The following is a 20,782-nucleotide window of genomic DNA, read 5'->3' on the forward strand; positions in this document are numbered from 1 at the left end:
ATTCCTTGGAGTTAGTTGTCCTGAAACTGTAGAACTGAAATTGACAGCAACTAAGTCAAAATAAATCCAGTTTACGGTTATCTTCCAATTGAGTTAATGTAGTACTTTTCTAAGAAGCGGTTTTGGCTTAAGGGAATTTATCTCATACCTCATCAACTTGAGTTTTATTTACTGAAAGACCAAAGGGGTGGGGGGAAGGCCTTATTACAAATAAGTCGCTTCTATACCTAATATCCGTGAGCATCCGTGTAATGTGTGTGTAAGAAAAGCAGATTCATGTTCCAGTCCTGACCCACTGAATCACAATCTGTGGTATAGGGCTCAGAAAACTTTGTTTGAATAAGTTCTCCAATGATTATTATGTATGCTAAAGTTGGTGAACCACTGACCTAAATAATCAAGGAACATTAAGGAACTCCCAGTATATTCTCTCTATAAAGCGATTAATTATTCATACTAGCCTTTAAGGGTAGTTGCTGCTGCTGCTAAATGACTTCAGTCGTGTCCGACTCCTAGCGACCCCATGGACTGCAGCCCACCAGGCCGCTCCATCCATGGGATTTTCCAGGCAAAAGTACTGGAGTGGGTTGCCATTGCCTTCTCCTTAGGATAGTTAGCAAAACAAAAATACTAGGATATATATACTATTTTTAAACCACAAGTTGATGCTATGTAGGAGAGACAAGATTCTCAAATTTTAGGAAAGTACCTGCCACACCCCTAACAGGCAGGAAATGATAGGCCTAAAAGGGAGGAGAAACTTTGGAACCCTTTTGTCATATTATTTCTTAAACACGGTATTCAGTACTAAATATATTCAGTTTGAACCATATAAAATTGCTATTTTTGAAGGCCATTGAATATCAGTATATGTAACAAGGTTTAATATATATGATTTCCAATTAAATGTACAAAATACAGTAATTGGTTTTATATTTTGTCTTTAATTCTTAGGTTGAACTATTAAAAGCTGATAATAATGACAGTGAGCAATTGGAGAGACTTATTACTTCTGTGGTCAGATGTACAAAAACAAATTTTCTCATATTTAATTAAAATTACCTAGTTTGAATATGCTTACCAAGAAGTAGTTTTCAGAAATATTTGCTATTTAGATATAGTAAAAGCTTTTAAGCAATGTTTCAATTTCTTACTAATTAAATATGAGGCCTTAAGTATAACATAGAATCACTCATTCAGTAAATACTTAGAACCTATTATATACTAAGCACTAAAATCAGAATTTCAGAGTTCAGAGAAAATATTTCCCTCATTTTCCATTGAGGAAACTAAGTTTCCCAAGATCACACCAGAAGTTATTGGTATAGATGGATTCAATTCCAGGATTCCTTCTTCTAAGAGCCATGGGATTATAGATTTAAATGTTAATCACAGGCCAAATTACCTTTGGTCATACTGAAACCTAAAATAATTAAATGCTACCAAAATTAATTTTGTATATAAGTAGATAATTTTTTCAATTAAATAAATTTTTTGGATTATTACATACTATTAAACCCCAAGGCACACAGGGAAGCAAATCCTACATTCATTCATTGAGAGTTTTCTACGTGTCAGCATTATGCTCTGACAATATTACAGTTAAAATCCCCCCTAGAGTATATAATCTAATGAAAGAGATCACATCATGTTGCAATGTAAGTAAATTTTTCCCTTCCCTAGATTATTTCAGGAAATACAGCAGTACTCCCAGGTCAAGATTTAAAGACAGCTTTTTGACATCATTCATCATTTCCATGAATATCTTTTTTTTTTTCATAAATATCATAATCTATGAATATTTTACCTTGAGGAGGTAGATGCAAGTTTGAGGTCTCACTCAGACCTCAATCTTTCAGGATCCCAAGGATTCAGTCATGAGACTCCCAGATTCTCTCTTTCCAAATATCCTTTTAGAAAATTGCTATCTCTTTTTAACCTCTCTGCATTAGAATAGATTTCTTTGAGTAAAAAAAGACCTGATATCACAGGTGGTCTAATCCTATACCTCTAGATGAGCTGAGAAGATAGGACCTGGGTATAAGAACATTCTGGAGTTTAGGAGTCAGCCAGTGGTAATCCACAGTCAACAAGTACCCACTATGCTCAGAGCTCTGATAATGGGGCGTAGCTCTTACCTGCAGCCAAAGTTGCCCATGGCCAGTAGTGGAACCCTGGGAGGTTAGCAGTGGGAAAAGCAAAGTTTACTTGACCTACCATTTCAGATTCCCTAGACACAATCCATCACATTACTCTTTCTATTATTATTTTAAATAATGGTGTAATGTCCTGATATTAGAGTAAAACTGCCAAAGTATCAAGCTTATATTTTTTAATTATTGATTTATTTACTTGATCTTGGTTGAGAACTACATAGCTAAATTATGGATTTATCAGTTTGCCAAGTGACTAGAAACTAAACTTTTAGGAACCTTAAAATACTTACTGAAGGGACTTCCTTGATGGTCCAGTGATTAAGACTTTCAATGAAGGGGGTAAGGGTTCCATCCCTGATCGGGGAGCCAGGATCCCATACACCTGGGGGCCAAAACATAAATAATATTGTGACAAATTCAATAAAGATTAAAAAATAGATACTGAACTTAAGTATCTGACAATTTCTTCAATGTCTTTTTGGAATAAAGTTTTTGTATTGTGCCATAGGATCAGCTACTGTTCAAGGCCAAAATAATAGTGACTTAAATGAGATAGAAATTTATTTCCCTCTCAGGTAATGACACAATTGTAAGCCAAAATAAAGCTCAGGCCTGCAGAGAGGAAAAAAGTAAAATGGATAAAGAAAACCCTCCAAATTACATAAATCTCATTGGTTAGAACTTGGCCACAAGGGCTATGCCTAAGTATGAGGGAGGTTGGGAAAGGTAGTATTTATTTTGCTGGGTGACAATGTGTCTATGAAAAAATATATATATATATATATATATTTATACACTATTATGGGAAAAAGGGAAAAACATTAAACAACTGGCAGTGTCAACCACAGTTTGGGAAAAAGTTTAGGAACCAAGAGCTATACTTTAAAATTATAGTATTTCTCAGTTTGAAAGATTCTGTTTTCCTCAAGTCTAAAGTTTACCTTCATCAGTTTCTGACTAGAAAATGCAATATAATCCCATGGTATTCAATGTACTGTGACTGGAGCCACATTTACAAATACTATTCCTTAAAAGATACATAGACATTGTAGGCTAGAGACTCTTCTTTAGATGTTAAAACACACTGTATATACACACAGACATACAAATGCAGAATTTGGCATGCATAGAGCCCATTCATGGAATGGGGTGGGAAGTTGGGAAGAATGTTCTGTGGATACCACGTTAAGAAATCTTGACCAGTAGAAGAGATTTCAACTCTCAAATGATTCAAAAGACCTATATTATTCTCAGGTATTCTTTTGCAGAAATATTAAAGAAACGCTGTGTGCAAATGAAAGGTGCTTTAAAATCTGCGGGTCTGAGTATCACTGCTCTAAGTCCTCAGTGATTTATAGTTTACAGATACCAAAGCAACATTTTATTTAAGACCGATCCTAGGTTCTGATGCATTAGATTATTCTATCGCCTAACAGAGCAGTTCTAAGTTCCAAGGGACTTTAACTGGGCTGTATGAGCAAAATAATTACTTGGGAAGCTTTTTTCAATATATTATTGTAATATGATAAGAACAACACTTAGAGGCCATTTATTTACAGAGTTCTGTTACTTAAGAGGTAACTGTGAATGTACAGTTAAAACCTATGAGCCATCAACATGCAGAAATCCTTTTACTTGCACCTGGAAGCTTCCCAGGCCTTCACTTAGAACTAATTTTAGACCCAGTTCTAGAAAGGTTGATAGGATGGACATCTAATATTTTGGTTCACAACAAATTAGAAAAAATAAATAAGAGAATAGACCAGAGGGAAATCAGGGAGATTCTAGAAAAGTGAAGAGCAATCTGCAACCTTCAGGCCATAGTCAGACTGCCTAGCAAATTGTAGTAATTACAATATTCATGTAATACTTACTTATGCAAGGCACTAGGCTAAGATTTTTACAAACCACTATCTCATTCACACTATCCCTGTGCTTGGGCTTCTCATTGCAGTGACTTATCTTGTGGTGGAACACAAGCTCTAGGCACGTGGGCTTGGTTGTTCTGCAGCATGTGGGGTCTTATGGGACTAAGGATGAAATCTGAGTCCCCTGCATTGGCAGGCAGGTTCTTAAGCATTTGGCCATGAGGGAAGTCCTGAAATATTCTCATCTTACAAATGAGGAGGATCACCAAGTGTCAGATATGACTGAACACAGCACACACACAGGGCTGTTTATAATGAATATAAATTTAAAAATAATTCCTAGAAAAGCTGTTGCTTACTCTCAGATACATTTTGGGCTTCCCTGGTAACTCAGATGGTAAAGAATCTGCCTGCAATGCAAGAGAACTGGGTTCGATCCCTGGGTCTGGAAGATACTCTGGAGAAGGAAATGGCAACCCACTTGAGTATTCTTGCCTGGGAAATCCCATGGACAGAGGAGCCTGGCAGGGTTGCAAGGAGTCAGACACACGACTGAGCGACTAACACTTTCACTTTCACAAATGAGGAAATTCTGGCACAGAAGTTAAGTGACTTTTGCCTGAATTCATTCTGAATACTTTAGATATTATTAGAACCTAAGTATACATATATATGCCTCTATATTCCTCCCCAAACTTGTTATTTTCCATTTGAAAAAAAATTGTAGTCATCCTAGGCCAGAGGATGTGAAGTGGTATCACATAGTGGCTTTGATTTGCTTTTCTTCAATGATGGATGAAGTTGGCCATCTTTTCATGTGATTATTGGCCATGTGTAAGTCTTTTAAAAAAAAAGTCTATTAAAGCCCATTGTTCATTTTTTTGGTTGGACTGTTTGTATTTTGTTATTAAATTGTAAGAGTTGTTTGTGCATCCTGAATATTAAGCTCTATTTGATATATGATTTGCAAATGTTTCTTCCATTTTTTACTTTCTTGATAGTATCCTTTGATGCACAAGTTTTTAATCTTGATGAAGTCCAAGAGTTGAAGATAATCATTATATGGTCTGGAATGCTTGTTGAAAATCAATTGGCCATAGATACTTGGGTTTCTTTCTGGATTCTCTATTCTTTCTGCTGGTCAGTATGTCTCTTCTTATGCCCCAACCTCACTATTTAATTAATATAGCTTTGAAAGCTTTGAAATCAGAACACATAAGTTCTCCAACTTTCTTTTTCTTTTCCAAAATTGCCTTGACTATTTGAGGCCCCTTGCAATTCTATATGAACTTGAGGATCAGCTTACTGATTTATGCAAGAAAGGCCACTGGAATTTTGATAGGGATTGCTTTGAATCTGCAGATGACTTTGGACAGAAGTGCCATTTTAACAATATTAAATCTTATGATCTATGAATATGGGATGCCTTTCCATTTAACTATGTCTTTAGTTTCTTTCAACATTGCATTGTAGTCTTTAGTATGCACACCTTTCACTTCCTTGGTTAAATTTATTACTAGGTATTTTATTATTTTGGATGCTGTAGGAAGAGGATTTTTCAGAATTTCCTATTTGGATAATTCACTGCTGGTATATGGAAACACTACTGATTTTTGTATTTTGATCCTGTAACCTGCAACTCTGCTGAATTCATATATTAATTTTTGGTGGATTTTTTGTGATTTTTTTCGTACATAGAATCATGTCATTTGCAAATAGAAATAGTTTTATTTCTCTTCCAATTTGGAGAACTTTTATTTCTTTCTTACATAATTGTTCTCTCTAGGAATTCCAGTACAATGCTGAATAGCAGTGATGAAACTAGGTGTCCTTGTCTTGTTCCTGACATGAATATGTTACCTGTGAAATTTTCATAAGTGCTTTTTATCAGGTTAAGGAAGTGTTCCTTCTATTCCTATTTTGCTGAGTGTTTTAACATGAAATGAGGTGGAATTTTGTCAGGTGCTTTTTCTACATCTATTAAGATAATCATGTAGGTATTTTTCCTTTGTCATATTAATATGAAATGTACTATATGGATTGATTCTATCATGTCTTAACACCTTTTTATTCCTGGGATAAATTCTGTTTGTTCAGGGTGCTTACTCCTTTTAATATGCTTTTGAATTTAGTTTGCTAGTATATTTGCATCATAAAGGATATTGGTCTGTACTTTTCTTGTGATATCTTTTTCTGGCTTTAGTATCAAGGAAATGTTGGTCTCATAGAATGTATTAGGAAGTATTTTCTCCTATTTTTGGAAAAAGTTTGAGTAGAATCACTGTTGATTCTTTAAATATTTGGTAGAATTCACCTGTGAAGCCATCTGGTCTTGAACTTGTTTTAATGGATTGATTTTAATTACTGATTCACTTTGCTTACTTATTATAGGTCTGTTGATATTTTCTATTCTAGAGTAAGTTTTGGTAATGTGTATATTTTGATGAATGTGTTCACTTCATCTAAATTATTTAATTTGTTGGCATACAATTGTATGCCAATTATATTCCCTTAAAATTCTTTCAGTTTCTGTAAGGCCAGTAATAATGTCCCCACTTTCATTTCTGATTTTATCACATCGGTTTTTTCTTAGTCAATGTAACTAGTTTTGATGTTTTCACTTTCATTTCTGATTTTAATAACATCTTCTATCTTTTTCTTAGTCAATGTAGGTAAAGTTCTGAAATTTTTTAAACATTTTCCAAGAACCAAACTTTTGGTTTAGCCAATTCTATTATTTTCCCTATTCCCTATTTCATTCACCTCTGCTATAATATTTCTTTCCTTCTGCTGGTTTTGTTTTCTCTCCTTTTTCTAATTTCCTAAGGTGTAAGGTTAAGCTATTGATTGGAGATGTTTTCTTTTTTAATATGGTCATCTACAGCTGTGAATGTCCTGAGCACTGCTTTTGTTGCATCCCATAACCATGGCATGTTGTGTTTTCATTTTGATGTTTCTCAAGTTATTGTTATGGGCTGAATTGTCTCCTCCAGAAAAGATGAATTGAAGCCCTAACTCCAAGTACCTCAGAATATGACCTCATTTGGAAACGGGGTATTTATAGAATAATCAAATTAAAATAAGCTCATTAGGATGACCCTAGTACAATGTGTATTCTTATAAAAAGGGGAAATTTAGACACAGGAAGACATGCATAGAAGGAAGACTGTGTGAAGAGACACAGACAATGCCACTTAATTACAGTTGTCTATAGTATGCTTTGAGTTCAGGAAGTGTGAGGCTTCTACCTTGTCCTTCTTTCTCAAGATTGCTTCAGAGGTTTTTGTGGTTTCATATGAATTTTAGGTTTTCCCTACTTCTGTAAAAAATGTCATAGGACTTTAATAAGGATTGAACTGAATCTGTATATCACTTTGGGTAGTATGGACATTTAAACAGTACTGTCTTCCAGTTCACAAACATGAATGTCTTTCCATTTATTTGCATCTTCTTAATTTCTTTAGAAATGTCTTACAGTTTTCAGTATACAAGTTTTTCACCTCTTCAGCTAAGTTTATTGCTAATTATTTTATCCTTTTTCATGCCATACTAAGTGCAATCATTTTCTTAATTTCCTTTTCACGTTGGTCATTGTTCAGTTCAGTTCAGTTGCTCAGTCATGTCCGACTCTTTGCAACCCCATGAATCACAGCACGCCAGGCCTCCCTGTCCATCACCAACTCCGGGAGTTCACTCAAACTCATGTCCATCGAGTTGGTGATGCCATCCAGCCATCTCATCCTCTGTTGTCCCCTTCTCCTCCTGCCCCCAATCCCTCCCAGCATCAGTCTTTTCCAATGAATTAACTCTTCGCATGAGGTGGCCAAGTACTGGAGTTTCAGCTTTAGGATCATTCCTTCCAAAGAACACCCAGGGCTGATCTCCTTTAGAATGGTAGTGTACAGAAATATAACTGATTTCTGTGCATTGATTTTAATATCCTGAAACTTTGCTGAAATTTTTTATTACCTGTAGTAATTTCATTGTGGAACTTTTAGGATTTTCATCTAAAATAATATCATCTACAGAAAGAGTTAATTTTACCTCTTTATTTCCAATTTGAATGCCTATATTGATTTTTTCTGCCTAATTGAACTGACTAGGAATCCCATGTTATGTTGAATAGTAATGGTGACAGTGGGCATCCTTGCTGTGTTCCTGATCTTAAGGGAAAAGCTTTTAGGTATTCACCATTGAATATGATGTTTGCTGCAGGTTTTTATACATGGTTTTTATTATATTGAGATGTGTGCATGCAAGTTCAGTCACATATGACTCCTTGTGACCCCATGGACTATAGTTATACAGGCTTCTCTGTTCATGACATTTTCAAGGCAATAATAGTGGAGTGGTTGCCATTTCCTTCTCCAGGGGATCTCCTGACTGGGATTGAACCTCTGTCTCCTGAGCCTCCTGCATTGGCAGGCTGATTCTTTACCCCTGAGTCATCTGGGAAGCCCATTATGTTGAAATAACTTTCTTCTATTCTTAGTTTGTTGTCTTTTTTTAAATAATGAAAGAGTGTCAAGTTTTGTCAAATGCTTTCTCTCATTTCAGTTGAGATACTCATGTGATTTTTGTCTTTCGTTAATGTTGATTGATTTCGATATGTTGAATAGAGCCTTTGTTCCAGATAAAAATCCCACGTGGTCATGGTAAATAATCATTTTAATGTGCTGTTGGATTCAATTTGGGAGTATTCTGCTGAGGATTTTTTTCATCATTGTTCATTAGGGATGTTAGCCTGTTGTTTCCTCTTTTTATCTAGTTTTAGTATCAAAGTACTTCTGGCCTAACAGGATGAGTTTGCAAGTGTTCCTTCCTCTTTTATTCTTTGGAATTTTGAGGAGGATTGGTGCTAATTCTTAAATGTTTAGTAGAATTCTCCAGTGAAGCCTTCTGGTCCAGAACTTTTCTTTGTGGAGGTTTGATTACTGCTTCAATCTCCTTACTAGTTATAGATCTGTTCAGATTTTTTTATTTCTTCATAATTCAATCTTGGTAGGTTGTGTTTTTCTAGGAATTTATCAACTTCTTTTAGGTTATCCATTTTGTTGGCACATAACTGTTCATATTTGTCTCTTACCGTCATTTTAAAAAAAATAATGGCTTTAACCGTCATTTTAAGTATACCACAGGGGAAAGTGTGCTTTAATTAAATATACATACCAGTGATGCTGGCAAGTTGAAAGTTACTCCTTATGTTGATAGCTATAAAAAGTAGTTTTACATGATAAGACAATGAGAAGGAAAAAAAAAAAAAAAACAGTCCCTTTGAAACAAAAAAGTTCACAGTGGTTTGTATCCAACAGTATGCATTTTATGACAGTAACATGTACAGACTGAGCACCCTAGAGCTCTTGATATCCTAAAGAAAATGAGCATTTACATTATTCAGGGGCTGTACTGAATTAAAAAATATCAGTTGTACACTCACCACTTAGGGTACACTGTTCTAAGTGTACAGCTTTTACACCCTCATTAAAGTTGTTTTCAAAAGGAACAGAAACAAAACAAAACATTTTTCCTTGGGAGTGGAGAGTCTTTCATTTGCTGTTATAACCAGCAAATACCATTCCTTAAGTAAAAAATGGTGAAGGGGGGGCCCCCAAAACACTGTTTGAGCAAGTTGACCAATACACATTACAGTTTTAAAAAATGAAGGTTATATACTATATGTTACAAGTCCCAACTAAGCAGTGTCAAAATGACATCAATTTCTTTGTTTGCTTTGTGATCATACCCCTTGGAGGTGTTACGGGTCTCGTGGCATTTGGCTTCTTTTTCTCTGCTGCTGCTGCTGCTGCTGCTAAGTCGCTTCAGTCATGTTCCACTCTGTGCGACCCCATAGATGGCAGCCCACCAGGCTCCCCCGTCCCTGGGATTCTCCAGGCAAGAATACTGGAGTGGGTTGCCATTTCCTTCTCCAATTTATGAAAGTGAAAAGTGAAAATGAAGATGCTTAGTCATGTCCAACTCTTAGCGACCCCATGGACTGCAGCCTACCAGGCTCCTCCGTCCATGGGATTGTCCAGGCAAGAGTACTGGAGTGGGTTGCCATCTCTGTAGGCTTTAAAATCTGAAAAGAACACATCAGATGTGTTTCGTCCACACTTATCATGGTACCTGCATTGTCAAACTCCCTACAATAATTGGGCACGGAAAACAGAGTGACCAACTGCCTCTTTGCAAAAAATTCATATCCATCTTCAACCACTTAATGGGCTTTACATATAAGATCCAAATTATGCCTATGGAGAAATTTTACAACCACTTCTGCATCAAATGTGGACACTCCTCTGTCATTTTCACCCCAGCTTAAGACATCTTTATCGGGGTCAGACCACAAAAGATCACAAAGAAGACCTTGATCTTGTACATCAGTTGGTCACATAATTCGCCAAATCTGTTTCATGGATTGAAGATTTGGTGATAAACCTCCATGACAGCAGAATATTTTCTCATCCGCAATGTCTGCTATCAATAAACAGTTAAAGCAGGCTGTGAAAGTTTTCCATAGTTTAATGTTATATCTTCTTTTACACTCACCATAAAATCCATAAATTCTATTGATGCTGGCACATTCATGGTTTCCCCTGAGAAGAAAAAATTTCTCAGGATAATTGATTTTGTAAGCCAACAAGAGGCTGATAGTCTCCAATGACTGCTTTCCCCTATGTGCATAGTCCCCAGTAAACAGGTAATTGCTTTCTGGCCGGATGGCACCACTCTACTCAAAAACTCGAAGCAAATCGTAGTATTGCCCATGGATATCACCACGTATCTTGAGTGGTGCTTCAAGTTCTAGCAGGATAAGACTGATTGAGAAAGCTCTCTTGGGACTTTAAGCACAGTCCTCTGATTTCATTCTCCTGTAGCTAGACATTCTTACTAGGCTTGGACTCTCTCACTTACAGCAGCAGTTAGATGTTACCACCAATATTGAGTTTATTTATATCCGCCTTCGCCTTCCCGTCGCTAACCTTCTCGCAGAGGCTCCACCGCAGCTGCAGGTCAGGATTTAGGGCAGCAGTAGCAGAAGCTGCGGCAGGTCCTCCCTCAACCACCCCTCTCCCTGCTTCCTCCTTTTCCCCCCAATGAAACCATGAGCTCTTGTGGTCATTTTTAATTCTGTCACATCAGTGGCAATGTCTTCTATTTCATTTCTAATTTTAGTTATGAGTCCTCTTCTTTTTTCTTTCTGAGTTTAGGTAAAAGCTTATCAATTTTGTTGATCTTTAAAAAAAAATCAACTTTGGATTCATTGATTTTTTTAAAAGCTGTCTTTCTAGTCTATTTCATTTATCTTTGTTCTAATCTTTATTATTTCTTCTCTTTTTTGAACTTTGGACTTAGTTTGGCTTCATTTTCCTAGTTCCCTGAGGTCTAAAGTTAGGTTGTCAACTTGAGGTTTTTGGGTTTTTTTTGATGGAAGCATTTACTACTATAAACTTCCCAATTAGTACTCCATTTGCAGCATCGCATAGTTTTGGTATTGTGCTCATGCTCAGTCCTTTCAGTCAAGTCTGACTCCAGGACTGTAGCCTGCCAGGCTCCTCTGTCCATGGGATTTACTTAAAAGTGGTTCATACTTTGCAGATTTTCCTATTTTCTTTGTTGTTGATTTCTAGCTTCATTTGTGATTGGAGAAGGTACTTTATTTCAAACTTCTTAAATTTATTAAGACTTGTTTTCTGACTTAACATATCTTGGAAATGGAACATTTCTGACTCTTTGTGACTCCATGGACTTGAAGCCTGCCAGGTTCCCCTGTCCATGAGATTTTCCAGGCAAGAAGATGGAGTAGGTTGCCATTTCCTTCTCTAGGGGATCTTACTGGACCAGGGATCAAATCATCTGCATTAACAGGCAAACTCTTTACCACTGAGCCACCAGGGAAGCCCCGTTGTTGGGTATAATGTTGTTCATATGTCTGCTGCTGCTGCTGCTGCTAAGTCACTTCAGTCGTGTCCAACTCTGTGCGACCCCATAGATGGCAGCCCACCAGGCTCCCCCGTCCCTGGGATTCTCCAGGCAAAAACACTGGAGTGGGTTGCCATTTCCTTCTCCAATGCATGAAAGTGAAAAGTGAAAGTGAAGTTCCTCAGTCATGTCCGACTCTTTGTGACCCCATGGACTGCAGCCTACCAGGCTCCTCAGTCCATAGAATTTTCCAGGCAAAAGTACTGGAGTGGGGTGCCATTGCCTTCTCCGTCATATGTCTTCTAGGTTGGTCTATAGTGTTGTTCAAGTTTTCTGTTTTCTGTTTCCTTATTTGATCTACTGTTTTGCTGTCCTACCTGTAGTTGAAAGTTGGGCATTAAAGTCTCCTATTACTATATTGCAATCTATTTCTCCCTTCAGTTCTATAAATGTTTGCTGCATATATTAAGGCATTCTAATGTTCAGTTCAGTTCAGTTCAGTCGCTCAGTAGTGCCTGACTCTTTGCGACCCCATGAATCGCAGCACGCCAAGCCTCCCTGTTCATCACCAACTCCCCCTCACGTCCATCAAGTCGGTGATGCCATCCAGCCATCTCAATTCCTCCCAGCATCAGAGTCTTTTCCAATGAGTCAACTCTCCCCATGAGGTGGCCAAGATATTGGAGTTTCAGCTTTAGCATCAGTCCTTCCAATGAACACTCAGGACTGATCTCCTTTCGAATGGACTGGTTGGATCTCCTTGCAGTCCAGGGGACTCTCAAGAGTCTTCTCCAACACCACAGTTCAAAAGCATCAATTTTTTGGCACTCAGCTTTCTTCACAGTCCAACTCTCACATCCATACATGACCACGGGACAAAAAATAGCCTTGACTAGAAGGAGCTTTGTTGGCAAAGTAATAGCTCTGCTTTTGAATATGCTATCTAGGTTGGTCATAACTTTCCTTCCAAGGAGTAAGCATCTTTTAATTTCATGGCTGCAGTCACCATCTGCAATAATTTTGGAGCCCCCCAAAAATAAAGTCTGACACTGTTTCCACTGTTTCCCCATCTATTTCCCATGAAGTGATGGGACCAGATGTCATGATCTTAGTTTTCCGAATGTTGAGCTTTAAGCCACCTATTTTACTCTCCTCTTTCACTTTCATCAAGAGGCTTTTTAGTTCCTCATGGCTTTCTGCCATAGGGGTTCAGTTCAGTTCAGTTCAGTTCAGTCACTCAGTCGTGTCTGACTCTGTGACCCCATGAATCGCAGCATGCCAGACCTCCCTGTCCATCACCAACTCCCGGAGTTCACTCAGACTCACATCCATCGAGTCAGTGATGCCATCCAGCCATCTCATCCTCTGTCATCCCCTTCTCCTCCTGCCCCCAATCCCTCTCAGCATCAGAGTCTTTTCCAATGAGTCAACTCTTCCCATGGGGTGGCCAAAGTACTGGAGTTTCAGCTTTAACATCATTCCTTCCAAAGAAATCCCAGGGCTGATCTCCTTCAGAATGGACTGGTTGGATCTCCTTGCAGTCCAAGGGACTCTCAAGAGTCTTCTCCAACACCACAGTTCAAAAGCATCAATTCTTCGGTGCTCAGCCTTCTTCACAGTCCAACTCTCACATCCATACATGACCACAGGAAAAACCATAGCCTTGACTAGATGGACCTTTGTTGGCAAAGTAATGTCTCTGCTTTTGAATATGCTATCTAGGCTGGTCATAACTTTCCTTTCAAGGGGTAAGCATCTTTTAATTTCATGGCTGCAGTCACCATCTGTAGTGATTTTGGAGCCCAGAAAAATAAAGTCTGACCCTGTTTCCACTGTTTCCCCATCTATTTCCCATGAAGTGGTGGGACCGGATGCTATGATCTTCGTTTTCTGAATGTTGAGCTTTAAGCCAACTTTTTCACTCTCCACTTTCACTTTCATCAAGAGGCTTTTGAGTTCCTCTTCACTTTCTGCCTTAAGGGCGGTGTCATCTGCATATCTGACGTTATTGATATTTCTCCCGGCAATCTTGATTCCAGTTTGTGTTTCTTCCAGTCCAGCGTTTCTCATGATGTACTCTGCATATAAGTTAAATAAACAGGGTGACAATATACAGCCTTGACGAACTCCTTTTCCTATTTGGAACCAGTCTGTTGTTCCATGTCCAGTTCTAACTGTTGCTTCCTGACCTGCATACAGATTTCTCAAGAGGCATGTCCAATGGTCTGGTATTCCCATCTCTTTCAGAATTTTCCACAGTTTATTGTGATCCACACAGTCAAAGGCCTTGGCATAGTCAATAAAGCAGAAATAGATGTTTTTCTGGAACTCTGCCAAAGAATGTTAAAATTACTGCACAACTGCACTCATCTCACACACTAGCAAAGTAATGCTCAAAATTCTTCAAGCCAGGCTTCTACAGTACGTGAACTGTGAAATTCCAGTTGTTCAAGCTGGATTTAGAAAGGGCAGAGGAACCAGAGATCAAATTGCCAACATCCACAGGAACTCTCTTGCTTTTTCGATGATCAAATTTATATTTATAAATTGTTAAATCTTGTTGGTGAATTGACACTTTTATTATTATACAACGTCCATCTTTGTCTCTTGTGACAGTTTCTGTCTTAGAACTATTTTATCGGACAGAAGTTTGCCATTCCTGCTCTCTGCAAGTTCTGATTGTAAGCAGTATCTTTTCTCTTCCTTTCACTTTTAATGTTTCCTTAGCTCTAAAGGGAGTCTCTTGTAGGCAACATATAGTTGATCTTGTTTCCTCATCCACTTAGCCAATCTACATATTTGAATATAGAGAAGCGAAAAGCAAAGGAGAAAAGGAAAGATATAAACATCTGAATGCAGAGTTCCAAAGAATAGCAAGAAGAGATAAGACAGACTTCTTCAGCGATCAATAAAAGAAATAGAAGAAAACAACAGAATGGGAAAGACTAGGGATCTCTTTAAGAAAATCAGAGATACCAAAGGAACATTTCATGAAAAGATGAGCTCGATAAAGGACAGAAATGGTATGGACCTAACAGAAGCAGAAGATATTAAGAAGAGGTGGCAAGAATACACAGAAGAACTGTACAAAAAAGATCTTCCCAACCCAGATAATCATGATGGTGTGATCACTGACCTAGACCCAGACATCCTGGAATATGAAGTCAAGTGCGCCTTAGAAAGCATCACTACGAACAAAGCTAGTGGAGGTGATGGAATTCCAGTTGAGCTATTCCAAATCCTGAATGATGATGCTGTGAAAGAGCTGCACTCAATATGCCAGCAAATTGGGAAAACTCAGCAGTGGCCACAGGACTGGAAAAGGTCAGTTTTCATTCCAATCCCAAATAAAGGCAATGCTAAAGAATGCTCAAACTACCGCACAATTGCACTCATCTCACGTGCTAGTAAAGTAATGCTCAAAATTCTCCAAGCCAGGCTTCAGCAATACGTGAACCATGAACTTCCTGATGTTCAAGCTGGTTTTAGAAAAGGCAGAGGAACCAGAGATCAAATCGCCAACATCTGCTGGATCATGGAAAAAGCAAGAGAGTTCCAGAAAAAGATCTATTTCTGCTTTATTGACTATGCCAAGGCCTTTGACTGTGTGGATCACAATAAACTGTGGAAAATTCTGAAAGAGATGGGAATACCAGACCACTGGACATGCCTCTTGAGAAATCTGTATGCAGGTCAGGAAGCAACAGTTAGAACTGGACATGGAACAACAGACTGGTTCCAAATAGGAAAAGGAGTTCGTCAAGGCTGTATATTGTCACCCTGTTTATTTAACTTATATGCAGAGTACATCATGAGAAACGCTGGACTGGAAGAAACACAAGCTGGAATCAAGATTGCCGGGAGAAATATCAATAACGTCAGATATGCAGATGACACTGCCCTTAAGGCAGAAAGTGAAGAGGAACTCAAAAGCCTCTTGATGAAAGTGAAAGTGGAGAGTGAAAAAGTTGGCTTAAAGCTCAACATTCAGAAAACGAAGATCATGGCATCCGGTCCCACCACTTCATGGGAAATAGATGGGGAAACAGTGGAAACAGGGTCAGACTTTATTTTTCTGGGCTCCAAAATCACTACAGATGGTGACTGCAGCCATGAAATTAAAAGATGCTTACCCCTTGGAAGGAAACTTATGACCAGCCTAGATAGCATATTCAAAAGCAGAGACATTACTTTGCCAACAAAGTTTCATCTAGTCAAAGCTATGGTTTTTCCTGTGGTCATGTATGGAGAAGGCAATGGCACCCCACTCCAGTACTCTTGCCAGGAAAATTGCATGGACAGAGGAGCCTGGTAAGCTGTAGACCATGGGGTCGTGAAGAGTCGGACACGACTGAGCGACTTCACTTTCACTTTTCCCTTTCATGCAATGGAGAAGGAAATGGCAACCCACTCCAGTGTTCTTGCCTGGAGAATCCCAGGGATGGGGGAGCCTGGTGGACTGCCGTCTATGGGGTCGCACAGAGTTGGACACGACTGAAGCGACTTAGCAGCAGCAGCAGCAGCATGTATGGATGTGAGAGTTGGACTGTGAAGAAGGCTGAGCGCCGAAGAATTGATGCTTTTGAACTGTGGTGTTGGAGAAGACTCTTGAGAGTCCCTTGGACTGCAATGAGATCCAATCAGTCCATTCTGAAGGAGATCAGCCCTGGGATTTCTTTGGAAGGAATGATGCTAAAGCTGAAACTCCAGTACTTTGGCCACCTCATGCGAAGAGTTGACTCATTGGAAAAGACTCTGATGCTGAGAGGGATTGGGGGCAGGAGGAGAAGGGGATGACAGAGGATGAGATGGCTGGATGGCATCACTGACTCGATGGACGTGAGTTTCAGTGAACTCCAGGAGTTGGTGATGGACAGGGAGGCCTGGCGTGCTGCGATTCATGGGGTGGCAAAGAGTTGGACACGACTGAGCGACTGATCTGATCTGATCTGATCACGTTTAAAGTAATTGTTAAAAAAAATTATTACTGACAGGATAAGATTTACTATTGCCATTTTCTCAGCTGCTTTTTGTATGCTGTGTAGTTTTTCTTCCTATTCTTTTCTTTATTGTTGTCACTTTTAAATTTTAAATCAATGGATTTTTCATAGTGAACTGTTTTGATTCCTTTCTCCTTTCCCATTATGCATATGCATATATAGAATATATTTTCCTTTGGTTACATCTGTCCTACCCTTTATGTTGATGACACACACATAAAAAATGACTTTTTATGCTGCAAATCCATTAACAGATTTGTAGTTTTCATGCTTTTGTGTTTTAAATTTTATACATTTAAAAGCGATTCATGCATATAGATTACAAATACTATAGAATTCTATATTTGTCTATCAATTTACCTTTATCAGGGAGCTTTATTTTTTCTTATGGCTTTGTATTGCTGTTTACCATTCTTTCATTTCAACTTAAAGAGTTCCCTTCAGCATTTTTTGAAGGGCAGGAGTAATGGTGATGAAAGCCTATAGATTTACTTTATCTGGAAAAATCTTTTTCCAGAATTTTGGAGCCTGCTGAATTTTATGTCAGTTTCTCTCCTCCTATTTGGTGAGTTTACAGTCATTATTCCTTCAAATAGGCTCTCTGCTTTCTTTTTCTTTTCCTTCTGGAACTCTCATTATGCTTATGTTGTTTCACATGATGGTGTTCCATAAGTCCCTTAGCCTCTCTTAAGTTTTCTTCCTTCTTTTTCTTCTTGCCTGAGTGATTCTGAAAGTTCTGTATTCAATTTCATTGATTCTTTCTTCTTTCTGGTCAAGAATTCAATTTCAGAATTTCTGTTTAGATCTTCTTCATAGTTTATCTTTGTTAGTGTTGTTGTTTGTTAGCATAATGTTTTCCTGACTGCACTAGTTATCTATCTGTGCTGTCTTAATTCACTGAGCATCCATATGATGGTTATTTTGAATTTTTTTGTAATTCATATATCTCCATTTCTTTAGGGTAGGTATCAAATTTAATTTGCTCCTTTCAATGGGTAATGTTTCCCTATTCTTTGTATGTCCTGTCATCTTCTGTTGGGACTTCAACATTTGCAAAATCACCCACCTCTCCCAGTTTTTGTGATCTGGCTTCATACAGGAAGAACTGTCTATAATCAATCCGGCTAGAGATCCTAGAGACATCTTAAGCCTCACATGCACTTTGGGCTTGTGTGTGCAATCTAATAATTGAAGAGGTTTGCCAATTTCTACTGAGACTCTCCTTTTGGATCTTTCTGCCTTATTGTGGCCTCTGTGATGCAGTAGTAAGCTGTGGTACTTGTCTCCCATCTAACTTCTGCCTGTAGTACAGTGGACTCTGGGGCACACTGATTGCTTTTGTTCTTAGCAGCCCCAAACTGGCTGCCCGTTCCTGTCAGTTTTTAGATTCAAGGAAGATAGAAACCAGTCCCCCAGGCACCTTCTTGAAAATTCAGATCACTGAATATATGTTCTCCTTTTTCTTCTCAGTGAGAAGATGGGAGTTGAGAGTTTCCTCCCAATCATGCTTTATTGGGGGTGAGTCACTTGCAAGTGAGTGCTACAAGATTTCTTACTGGGTACTGATGCAGTTGGTTTCACATTAACCTGGGGTGCGGGACACACTTAACGTTTCTGGATTTCTCATAAAGGCAATTGGCCCATGTATTATTGTTAAATTTGTGTCTCCATGGGAGAAGGAGAGTCTGGGGTTGCCTATTCCACCATCTTCTTAATGTCACTCCTGATTTGAATCTTTTTCAATGAATTTGTATTTATGATATAAATTATGGCCTGTCTTGGAATATCTTATGCATACTTGAAAAGAAAGTGTATCCTGTTGTTAATAGCTATTCTATAAATGTCAATTAGATAAGTTGGTTAGTACTGTTGTGGTTGATTGTGTTATTCAAGCCTTAGATGGACCTGAGTTTGAGTGAATTCCAGGAGTTGGTGATGAACAGGGAGGCCTGGCATGCTGCGATTCATGGGGTTGCAAAGAGTCATGCTGCAATTAATGGGGTTGCAAAGAGTTGGACAGGACTGAGCAACTGAACTGAACTGAATGTACCCTTAGCCAAAGAAAAATAGCATAATCACAGTTTTTAAATTTAACTTATAAATTCATTATTTGGTTTGACTTTTCTCAGTGTTACGATAACTATTCTCTCTTATTTCTTGCTACTCTAGCTAGGAAAACCAACTCTCCCTCTTTTTTTTTTTTTTTATAACATAAATTTGAGTTGCCCTTAAAGCTTTTCACAAGTCAAACCTTTTTTCCCGATTAGGGTGCTCTTCCCAGCTACTCTGACCCGTTCTCCTTTTTGCCTCCTATATTTTTATGGTACTTTTTGTCCGTCTATATCTGATTCAGACCTTGACTGAAGTAAATAAAAATGGATTTCAAAGCTGAAGCTATAAAAAAAGAAAATTTCTTCAGAGCCCTGTGCATTCATTACAATGTAATAACCAGGAGCTTGTATTACAACTGTGTTCCAACTAATTAACATTGTTTTTTTAATTTTCCCCCCACTCCTCTTTTTTACTAAAGTGTAAGTTTCTTTTATTAACTTTAACGACTAACTTAGGAGACCGTCAAGACTTTATTTTATACATATTCTTCGGGGATATTTAAGAAATCATCACTATTGCTTATTATCCAAACCCAGAGGAGTACCTGGCACATGGTATGTTCTCAAGAACTATGTGGCGTCTGAAGGAATTAACGTGAGATTTATAAAAGCAACACTTATCTGCGGTACAGGAAAACCACATTTGAATTACTATCAGCTATAATCCTTTCTTGTTTCAACACAGAGGTACAGGAATTGAGGACTTAATTTTTTAATTCTGGAAAGTTCAACCTTTTGTCTTAAAGAATCCATATATTGAACGTTAAGCATCCATATCTTTTTCTTAAGTACCTCCTAGTTTTAGTCTGAAGCGTTCTTTGTCTAAGAGGTGGGTACTGGTTTTTGCTAGCCCAACTGGAGTCCGACTGCAGCTTTTTTCATTCAACCATTCCTTCCCAACACGTCCCTCTTCTCTCCCTGGAGTCCCATCCCCACTCTCCCTCTCACCTCAAGACAAAAACAGAACCGGAAATCCCATTTCCGCCAGTTTCTGTGGAAACTCTACAACGCTCAAGTTGAGGCCACAAGACACGTTTTTATGGACGTGGTTTCCCTCCCCTAACGAGATTAACTTTTGTCTGGGGAATATTTGGTCTCACAGAATGCGCCGTTCACCTCATACCTGACAACCTTAACTACGAAAACTGTCTACTCCAAACTCCAGCGAAGATTTCCCAAGCTTGCTCTGTTGCCCAGGGGCCCCGCCCCACCGCCCCAGTGGCGCGAAATGCGCATGCCCGGTGCGCGCCGCCTGCCCCTGCCCGGCGTCTGCTCCTCCCCTGATCGCCGTGGATCCTCGCGCGCCGGGCGCGTCTGGCCCCCTCCTCCGTTGCGCCCCGCGGGGACATTCACGAGCGCGCGCACCTCCTCGCACAGAGGAACCCGGGGTTGGGAGGCTCCGAGCGAGCTGCGATTGGCTGACGTGGAGGCTGCGCGTCTGGCCTGAGAAACTCTGGGCGAGAGCGCAGAGTCTGCTCCCGGGGCTGTGCAGGGCGCATCTCAGGTAAACGGGTAGGGTGGGAGGTTTGGGCAATCCGAGAAAAGGAGGGGTGGGTTGAGACCAGCCCTGGAATTTCCGGCCGCAGCCTCGTTGGAGAACGGCAAGGGGCCCCCCAGGAGCTGCACCGGGTGAATGCTGGCCCCGTGCGGCCGGGAATGATGGGGCTCCCTCGAAGGTCAGCTTTGTGTGGTCCCCTGGTCTACTTTCTCGGCAGGATTTCGGC

At 39.1% G+C, this 20,782-nt stretch overlaps 2 protein-coding genes and 1 pseudogene across 3 annotated transcripts in view; 1 reads left to right on the forward strand and 2 right to left on the reverse strand.

Annotated features, from left to right (window-relative positions):
* The window catches only part of SLC25A21 (solute carrier family 25 member 21), a 553,178-nt gene extending 532,912 nt beyond the window's left edge, over positions 1-20,266 (reverse strand). Inside the window, exons 1-2 of the mRNA XM_061394952.1 lie at positions 20,182-20,266; positions 2,447-2,538 (exon numbers count right to left, since the gene is read on the reverse strand). The gene's annotated coding sequence lies outside the window, so the exon portion shown is untranslated. The remainder of the gene's footprint in view (positions 1-2,446; positions 2,539-20,181) is intronic.
* On the reverse strand, positions 6,614-18,090 carry LOC133234020 (serine/threonine-protein phosphatase PP1-gamma catalytic subunit B-like; annotated as a pseudogene).
* A 206-nt stretch (positions 20,267-20,472) lies between the features above and the next one.
* The window catches only part of MIPOL1 (mirror-image polydactyly 1), a 306,156-nt gene continuing 305,846 nt past the window's right edge, over positions 20,473-20,782 (forward strand). Inside the window, exon 1 of one of the 2 annotated variants that reach the window (XM_061394947.1) lies at positions 20,473-20,562. The gene's annotated coding sequence lies outside the window, so the exon portion shown is untranslated. The remainder of the gene's footprint in view (positions 20,563-20,782) is intronic. The other variant, XM_061394948.1, reaches the window with a different exon arrangement.

Source organism: Bos javanicus, chromosome 21 (genome assembly GCF_032452875.1).
Source record: "Bos javanicus breed banteng chromosome 21, ARS-OSU_banteng_1.0, whole genome shotgun sequence".
NCBI classification, from domain to species: Eukaryota; Metazoa; Chordata; class Mammalia; order Artiodactyla; family Bovidae; genus Bos; species Bos javanicus.